This window comes from Armigeres subalbatus, chromosome 3 (genome assembly GCF_024139115.2).
Source record: "Armigeres subalbatus isolate Guangzhou_Male chromosome 3, GZ_Asu_2, whole genome shotgun sequence".
In the NCBI taxonomy this organism is placed as follows: domain Eukaryota; kingdom Metazoa; phylum Arthropoda; class Insecta; order Diptera; family Culicidae; genus Armigeres; species Armigeres subalbatus.
The window spans coordinates 285,707,503-285,717,542 of NC_085141.1; positions in this window are offsets into that span (position 1 = coordinate 285,707,503).

The following is a 10,040-nucleotide window of genomic DNA, read 5'->3' on the forward strand; positions in this document are numbered from 1 at the left end:
TTCAGTATGCGGGAAAGAAGTTTATAATCGCTGTTGAGCAGCGATATGGGCCGGTACGCGCGTGCCGTGTTGTCAACACCTTTCTTCTTTACCAGCACGATGATGCCCTCAACGAAGGCATGGGGAAGGTTGCCGTTGAGTACTTCATTGAGAAGCAAGTTCAACTCTCGGTGGATGACGTTGAACATGCGGAGGTGAAACTCCCGTGGGATCCCATCGGCGCCGGGTGATCTTTTTGGCGCACTCGCTCTGATAGCAGATAATATTTCTGCCGTCGTTATCTCTTCGATGCATCGCTCGTTCAGAGGGTCGTCTGGTGGGATGACTCGTTCGCATACAAACCCGTCCTCGTTGTGATCTGCTGCTTCTTCCGAGTAGAGGCTGGAGAAAAAAGCAAGCAGATTTTGCTTCGATTGCTTGTGGGTTATTTCCAATCTCGTTTTCAGCCATTTGTAGCTGCGTAATGTGTGTTTTTTCCGTCGTCTTTCCCCCAACTGAAATATAGACATGGGCTCTCCCGCCAGGTGCGTTTCATTTATACGCATAAACGCATGGGAAAAGTTTCTTTGCAGCGCCAGCATTTCACCTTTAAGACGGTTTATGGTAATCAACATTTCGGGATGTTGAAAGTATCCGTCGTACGCTAGCCGTAGTTGCGCATAGAGACGCTGGTGCGCATCGTGAAATTCCTCGAAAACGGCTCGAGATTTCCACTTGAAGAATGATTTGATTTTTGGCTTAGCGTACGACAGCCACCATTCCATTCACGACCCATAGTTTCTGCGCTGCCGAGTCCAATATTGCCACTTATAATGGAACTCTGCAACGTTGTCTTTCGTCAGAAGATGGGGCCGTAGGGCCCAAAATCCGCGCCCGGGCTCATGTCCCAGTGGGGGGAGACAGAGTCTTATAGTTAGCTCCTTGTGGTCCGTGAAGCAACAGACGTGCGTGTATGCGGATTGTAGGTTGTTTCGCAGACCGGCGCTTACGTAGATACGATCAAGTCGAGATTGTGCGTTTCGATTGACGTATGTGAAACCGAGATCACGCGGACACAGCTTTTCCCACGCATCATGCAGCTGCAGCTGTTGGACGGCTGCTTTTAGGGACGGGCTTGTATTCGGGCTGGACGAGTCGCATGCACGCAGTACACAGTTGAAATCGCCAGCGAGAATGACGTTTGCGGTGTTGTGGCGAAGGTAGTACGCCAGCGTGCTATTGAAAAAATCTTCTCTGACCGCTCGATGCGCAGTACCGGAGGGAGCGTAGACGTTGCAGATGGTCGTGTCGTACACCCGCAGCGCGATTAACCGGCTATCCAGACTCTTTTCCACGTGAGTGACCTGGATGTGCTCCTTCACCGCCACAGCTGTGCCTCTCCTCGTGTGGTCTACATTAGCGAAAACGACAAAGCCAGGCAAGGAAAGCTGTTCGTTCTCGACTTCTTGCAGACACACGATGTCGAGGCTTTGGCTACTGATGAAGGTACGGAGCGCATTGAGTTTCGTGGGGTTCGTGATGGTTCCGATATTTCTCGGGTACTTATTCAAAAGGACGTATGTGATTTTGTAAACAAAGATTGAAACGTCGATTTGTCCAATCTGATAGCACTCCCACGCAAACCAACACCACAAACAGGTAGGGACAGTCTTTAGGTACATGTTGATGGTGTTGGTTTGCGTGAGAGTGCTATCAGATTGGACAAAACGACGTTTCAATATTTGTTTACAAAATCACATACGTCCTTTTGAATAAGTACCCGTGATTTATCGAGGCGAGATTGTACGAGGTGAGAGCCATTTATGGAAGAGAATCCACGTCCTACTCGTCGTCACCATCGTCGCATCGCTGCTTCTTGCCGGGTGGGCGCCCTCGGCTTCGTCCGCTTCTCGTGGACGTTGTTGAGTCATCCGTCTCGAAGCCGGTGGTTCGGCTTTGCGAACGAGTCGCAATCGCAGGCTTTTTGAAAAGGTCTACCAAAGTTACCTCGGCTTGCCTTGGTTGTGTGCGTAACAACGACGACGATGAGCAGGGCGCGTTTTGCTTTTGCAGCGGGATGGGAGACACCGTCCGTGCGATGCTTGCAGCGGGCTGACTTGCTGGCTGTTTTTTTGATCCAGACGGTTCGGTCTGACTCACACTTACCGGCTTCGGTAGCTCGGGAAAGGCCTCTTGCGATGCTGGAGGTGGACCATGAGAGCCCTGACCAACTGGTTTTGCGATCGGGGGTTTCGCTCCGCTCGTCTTCTTCGGCGCTTGTCGGTGCTCAGTTTGCTTCGTCACGTTGGCGTAGCTTTTTTGGACCAGCAGTTTCTTGTTTTGTACAGAAGAAATGCCAGTGTGTACCTGCTCTTTGCAGTGTTTGCAGGAGGCAATCTGACCCTTGTAGTGGATGTACGCTTGCTGGCCATCGATCGCGACCCACGAATCGATATTTCGTTTGATCAGCAAACGAGCCGACCAAATACCGAGCGGAATTCCTCCGAACTCGAAACCATCACCCCACGTCAATTCACGCAGCGAGATCACTTCCCCAAACGCACTGAGGAACTCGACGATTTTTTCTTCGGAAACGTTCTCTGGCAAATCGTGCACCTTCACTTTAACACTTCCATCTTCCATCGTTATTCGCAACTTGTGCTTCTTCCCCGCAATATTCACTTCATGTTTTTCATCGTGTTCGTCCACGATTTTATGTGCGAGCGTCAGATCGTTGACCTTGACGAACGCACATTGTTCACCGCGGTGGCACTGGAGTCTCACAACATCTTCTTTTTCCAGCCCTAGAACTGTGGGGCAAAAGCCATGCACCTTCTCGAAAGACGGCTTCACCGGGAAACGCGAGTAATCTATACGAAAAGTATTTTCTCGCCTCATCGCGATACACTAAAAGCGCGCGATGCGGCACGGACGGATGAAAAATAAACCACCGGATTTAATATGCTTGACTTTCGGAGAGCGCAATCGAAAACACGTCTGCTTGTCTCAGAAGCTGAGCGAATATGCGGACTATCTGCTTAGAAGTTATGGTCAAATTACTATTTACTATGAAAAAGAGTTAAAAAAAAGTCTAGCTCACTTTTTTAGCACTTAAACTTCATCAATTCCAACACAAGTTGAACAAATCTGGTTGCATTGCAGTAACCATATTGTGACTGAATTTGGTCATATAAAAGTTACTGTGATTGATGTGCAATATGTGTGCTTCATAGGTCGCTCGCAACAGATTGCATTCGACGCAGAATCTTGGCCCATTGTTTCCTATAGAAACTTGGCCGGATCTTACAATTGGGTCAGAAGTTATGACAAAAATTTGAATCTCAAAACTACAAAATAAAATGCCATTTTTGCACTTATGCTCATCCGATTTGTTTGCAACAAGTTGCGTATGGCGAGAAATATTGTTATGCCTAATAGGCATTGCCTATAAACAAATATGAAAAATAAGATCAATCCACGTATTGGTGTTATTTTAGATTTTTCCAAATCTTTTGAACGAACGAGAAAGGCATCATCACCGCTAGGTGTATTAATCTGGGTTTTTAATATTTTCTTGCACGAGAAAGGCACCTATATCGCTCGGTGGATTAATCAGGGTTTTTTCTTAAACTTCGCTGCTTTTCAGTGCATTATTGCCCTGCAGCTCAGGCTCGATGGCCTCATATGTCCTGTCTACAAGAAAGAGCACCGACTCAATTGTGCTAATTGTCGAGGTATAACCTTTCTCAATATCGCCAACAAGCTAATCTCTAGCTTTCTGCTTAGCAGACTGCACCCATTTTCGGAGATCTTTGCCGGGGAATTTCAAAAAAAGGATGATCAACAACGGAACAGATGTTTACTCTGCGACAAATCCTTGAACAATTCCGGGAATACAGCGTACGACTCAATACAACGAAACGAACTGTAACATATACATAATGCTTGAACATGGATTTCCAGCTAAGCTTATTGGGCTAATTCGGGCGACGCTGAATGGATCCAAAACAAGCGTCTGAATATCAGATGAAATATCCGATTCGTTCGTGATGTTAAATGGATTAAAGCAGGGCGTTGCGCTCTCCAATCTGCTATTCAACACAACTCTGGAAGATGCAAAATGAAGATCTGGTGTGCAAAGAAACGGAACCATCATCAACAAGTCCTACATGCTCCTTGGTGTTACGGATGACATCGACATGATTGGTGTAGATCGCGTAGCAGTGAAAGAGGCTTTCGTGTCTTTTGACAGAAGTTTCTATAGCTTTATTCTTTTAGTCTGCAAAATGCCTCCAATCCATTGTAGCAAAGCTTTAAAGGAAGCAAAGTTCTAAGCATAAATATACATTCCAAGGGCACCCTTAAGCATTTACCAACAGTTAGTTTTTCTTCAGATCTGGATTTCCGAACACCACCACAACCATTTCCATGCACTTTCCTTGTCACGAGATATCAGTAGTTGCAGAAGTAGGCATAATGGTAGCAACCACACGCCAAAGCTTATCCATCCTTTAAATTAATCGACACTCTTTTCGTGTCGTGACTAGATTGGAATTCATTTATAGCCGGGTCCGGTGCTTATCGTTGCCACATTTATATTCTTCGCAGCTTCCACGGTGTGTCTCTGGCCTTTGGTCGCCTGGCTTCGACTGCTCCTGGCCACACTCCCAGCCAGCGTCCATGCTAGATGGGAGGCTGGGATGAAAGAAGGCGCGAAAGAGGTATTTAAACGATATGTCACCGCACAACCTCTGCCCGTTGCCTAAGACACTGGCGACAAATTCAATCTCTGATACGAAAGAGGATCACCGTCGCAGCGCGGGCAGACCTACGAGAGGGTAACAGGGATGGGACAGACGACGAACGAAACAACTTTGAGAGGGATCAATGGTATACGAAAGGTGGGAATCAACACGACCCTTGGTATCGTTTGACAACGAATAAACGTTCTGTCAACAGCTTAAGATTAATTCGAATACAATATAGAATGTTTTGAATAAATGAGATAAATTGTTTCATTTTTCCAGTTTATCGAAGATGAACAAGTTTGAAATGCATCAAATTTCTACCATTTATCACTTAAATGTAATGCTACAAATGTCATTATTTATTAATGCATTAATTATGAATCGCCTAAAAGTCTCAGAGTTAAAATTATCAACCAAATCTGTTGATAATGAAGAAAATCGTTTTTTTTCGTGTGGTTAATAATTTCTGATTTGTTTATCGAATATGTAAACCATAGAGCGGATTATTTTGATACTGTGATGAAATATCGATCTGTTCAGGTTTATTAATTTTGCACGTGAATTTCCTTCTTTTTTATCAAAACTACCCTTGAACGTTTGCCACGTATCTATGAAAATGTTTTTTTAGGTGGTAGTATAAGAAGCAGACATTCTTTTAATCATTAGCTCCTTGTCCAACAAAGAAGATTTGCAATCGATTATCTTCCCCTTTGAGAGATGCGACATTTCATTATCATGTCGAGTCACATTCCAGTTGACCCATTCCCATAGTCTATTCTGCCAAACCAACTGATAACGCCTCAAGCCCGGAACAAAACCGGCGCTTTTCCCACACTTTGTCCATTCCCAGCATGGATGCCACACATTTCTCCTGCTTTTTTAACGAGTAGTTCAAATGCTAATTGCAAAAGTGAGATGTTACGGTCGCTAACGAGACACGCGTGTTCACGGTTCGGTTTTGAATTTCCAACACCGCACCAGCCCACAATACGCGGTGGGATGCATATTTCGTCAAACTGTTTAAAACAGTACGTCAGTCCAAAAATGTTGTAATTACCCAAACTCCCTTCAATTGTATTACTAGATAAATATTGAGAAAGGATAACTACCTTCTCTTTGAAACCTCTTTGATACCAATAAAATATTCTAATAATATTAAAAAAATGTTGTATTACCGAAGTACTGAGTATAAAAGTGGTAGAAATATATAAATACATAATCCATATACTGTCGCTGGATCCCATATTTACCAACTAGATCCAATAAGTACTCATCTGTGATCGAAAAAAAACATCGAAGGTATTCCGTGTAGTGCCGTCCTACACTGTAACCATATGTGTCGATCGCCCGACATACGTTCGTGCATCCAATGAGCATCAAACCTTCCCCCTTCGAGGAGCCTTTTGACGTCTCCAATCGCAGTGCAGTGCGGTATGGCGGTGCTGGTGACCGGGCGGGTGAAATATGGCTCAGTTCGGCTGTTGGCTTTGGCGAAACCCCCGGCGGCGGGACCAGGGGACAAAATTTCTGTCGAACAGGTTGTTCACGACTCAAATACCACTTGACTGTTTTGCCCGAACCGAGCGCTGGCGCACCATAATGATGTTTCCGAAAATAAATTATGTTTATTTGGATGCGCTTCGTGATGCCAACAGTGAAAGTGTGAGGTTCCACCGGAGGAGGCCCTTCTCCTCGCCGTAATTTATTGCTTATTAATTTATCAGACTAGGCTAGTTGGGCCAACTAAGGTATTATAAGTAGAGAGCACACGCTCGGTAGGTTGCTGTTTACAACTTCACACTTCTTTTCGATTTGGCAGGTATTGGCAACATTTCGCACGCGGAGGGTCACGTCTACGTCGTGAGAATGGCAAAACCATTCGCAAATTATGATAAATGGCTTTAGGATTTTAAGCCAGCCAAGATTGAGCATTAGGCAAGAAAAGGATTTTGGAAATTATAGATCATGGGGACATGGATGACAAGCAACAATTGATTTAATTTTTTTTATTAAACATTCGATTTCAACAACATTGAAGAAATTTAGGATGCTGATGATTACGTTCATTGAGACGCCGAAATTCCGAAGTTCTTTCCTGGAGTTCCTGGTTCAGTTCACTGGAGGTGTTCCGATGGTATGTTAGAAATACATTTTACCACTGCCTCCTAGGCAGAAGACATTAAACTGGATAATTAACAAAATAAGATATGGCGCCAACAAAAAAATATTAATTTTTCTGCCCAAGTTTCGTTTGGCAGATTTAGTTGATCGTGAATCGTATCGGATATCCCTCAATCCCATAACTGAGAATATCCTAAAACAATTCTGTGTATGGATTGATATGAAATGATTCCCGTTTCCATTGTACGAACAAAATATCACAAGTCAGTCAAAAAGCCGCTTGGTGCGTTTTGGCAGAACCCCGACCAATTAGAATTAGAGATAAAAACCCAACTTAGTTCACCATTTAGTGATACTGCCTTTCACATGTTTAGCCGGGACACCAACCTTATATAGTACGATGCACTAGTTTCTTCATAACTTTTTAACACAATGACCGATCGTTTTAAAATTCACTATTATTCAGCTAGACCTCTGTCGAATCAGCTTGTTACGAGAAAATCGGTTGCAGATTTCTATATGAAAATTTCGCTAATGTTTTTCTTAGCTTATGTGAACACACATAAACATGGACAGACAGACATGCGATCAGTTCGTCGAGCTAAGTAAATTGCTGTACATATTACACTATGGTCTCCGGCGCTCCTATAGATAGTTCCACGGTGCCCCGGTAGACCGTTATTATAAAATAAAAATGTCCATCAAAACCAACTACAGGGCTCGATTTCTGTGGTAATATACGCTAGTGGAGCTGGAATTACCGCGGCTGCTGGCACCAGACTTGCCCTCCACTTGATCCTTGTTGAAGGATTTATGCTCAACTCATTCCAATTATAAGACGTCATAAAAGAGTCTTATATTGTTATTTCTCGTCACTACCTCCCCGTGCCGGGATTGGGTAATTTACGCGCCTGCTGCCTTCCTTGGATGTGGTAGCCATTTCTCAGGCTCCTCTCCGGAATCGAACCCTGATTCCCCGTTACCCGTTGCAACCATGGTAGTCCTCTATACTACCATCAATAGTTGATAGGGCAGATATTTGAAAGATCCGTCGTCGGTGCGAGACCATACGATCAACAAAATTATCCAGATTTCAACTCCAGCGTCACGGAGGACGATTGGTTTGACTAATAATTGCACAGGTTCCGCGAGGTGTCCCTGCATTTGGCATGTATTAGCTCTAGATTTTCCACAGTTATCCAAGTAACTAGGTAAATGATCTTGTAAATTATAGCTGTTATACTGAGCCTTATGCGGTTTCACATTAAATCTGTTTGTACTTAGACATGCATGGCTTAACCTTTGAGACAAGCGTATATTACTGGTAGGATCAACCAGAATTCTCGCCGCAGACGCAACTAACTAAATGTAACACACAACAAGCGCGACGGAGACTCTCTCTCGCGCGCGCTCTCGCGTTGTCATTTTATCTGTTATCTGCGCTAGGGAGCAGCTAGTTCGCCTCACAACCTCACCGCAACCGTTTTGCCGTTTGTGTTTTTTGGGCGTTTTGGGACCGCCGCCGTATCTCTCGTTTCGTGTTCGTTCATGCTCGCTCGAGCTGAGCAGCAGCAGCAGCAGCAGCAATAGAATGCCAAAAGATTCCCATTTCGTTCGCTCGTGCTGGCGTGCCTCAGGCACGCCGGTTTCGTTCGGGGTAATAATATGTGCTACGGTCAATAACCTTCTAGCATAGTCGTGGTAGTCGTATGACATTCATGTACGCTCTCTCTCTCTCTCTCTCTCTCTCTCTCTCTCTCTCTCTCTCTCTCTCTCTCTCTCTCTCTCTCTCTCTCTCTCTCTCTCTCTCTCTCTCTCTCTCTCTCTCTCTCTCTCTCTCGACCCGCACAACACACGCCACACACCACACCAACCGCCACGGTGAATGGTCGTCCCGGCCGTCCGTGCTCGTGTGTGCCCGCTCGCCCAGTGCCTACCCGGCCAGCGGGCCCAAGACGAACAGCGTGCCCCATTCGGAACGGAATTGCGGTCGGACGTGTGATGCCACGGCCGGATCAAGTCCCAGTGTTTCCTAGCTTTGGTGCTCTGGTGGATTCACTTTTCATCGACCGGCCGTGTCCTCCCCAGAGGGGTTTTCGGGTCCATCCGATGTCACCCCCGGCCGGTGGCGCACTGCGTTGCTCCGGTTTCGCGACTGCGACTACGCCAAAACTCTGTGTGCTGTACACTCTGCACTGCCTCTGACTGACTGACTGACTGACTGACTGACTGGACTGACTGACTGACTGGACTGACTGACTGACTGACTGACTGACTGGACTGACTGACTGACTGACTGACTGACTGAATGACTGACTGACTGACTGACTGGACTGACTGGACTGACTGACTGACTGACTGGCTGGCTGACTGACTGACTGACTGACTGACTGACTGACTGGACTGACTGACTGACTGACTGACTGGACTGACTGACTGACTGACCGGCTGGCTGACTGACTGGACTGACTGACTGACTGGACTGACTGACTGGACTGACTGACTGACTGACTGGACTGACTGGCTGGCTGACAGTTAGTACTAGAGTCCTGGGCTGGACTGGACTGGGCCGGGAAAACGCAGTTAGGCGAAAAGGAGAAGTCCACACACCACGGTGCACGCGCACTCACAAGTGCGCACACACCATGGGGGACTTCTCCTAGTCGACCTAGTAGACCGTTAGACATCTTTGCCCTATCGTGACACTACCGCCAGTTCCGGAATGGATCCCATACACTTGCAGTTGGCTGACTGACTGACTGGACTGTTAGTACTAGAGTCCTGGGCTGGACTGGACTGGGCCGGGAAAACGCAGTTAGGCGAAAAGGAGAAGTCCACACACCACGGTGCACGCGCACTCACAAGTGCGCACACACCATGGGGGACTTCTCCTAGTCGACCGCCTACCTAGGTAGTAGTGTGGTAGCAGAAGTAACGTTTTACCGTTTACAACCACGTTACACAACCACACAACACAACACAACCTCCAAGCAAGGGTAGTCTTTTTTTTTTTTTTTTTTTTTTTTACAAGGGAGAATGCATTTACACACTAACCCAGTACACGTGCATTGTAGTTGCCAAACTACCACACGGAAGTGTACTGGAGTGTCGGACTCGACCATACCGGTAATACCGACTAAACTCCCTTGGGCTCCACCATCGTTCCCCCAGGAACTACCTCGCAGTACTACT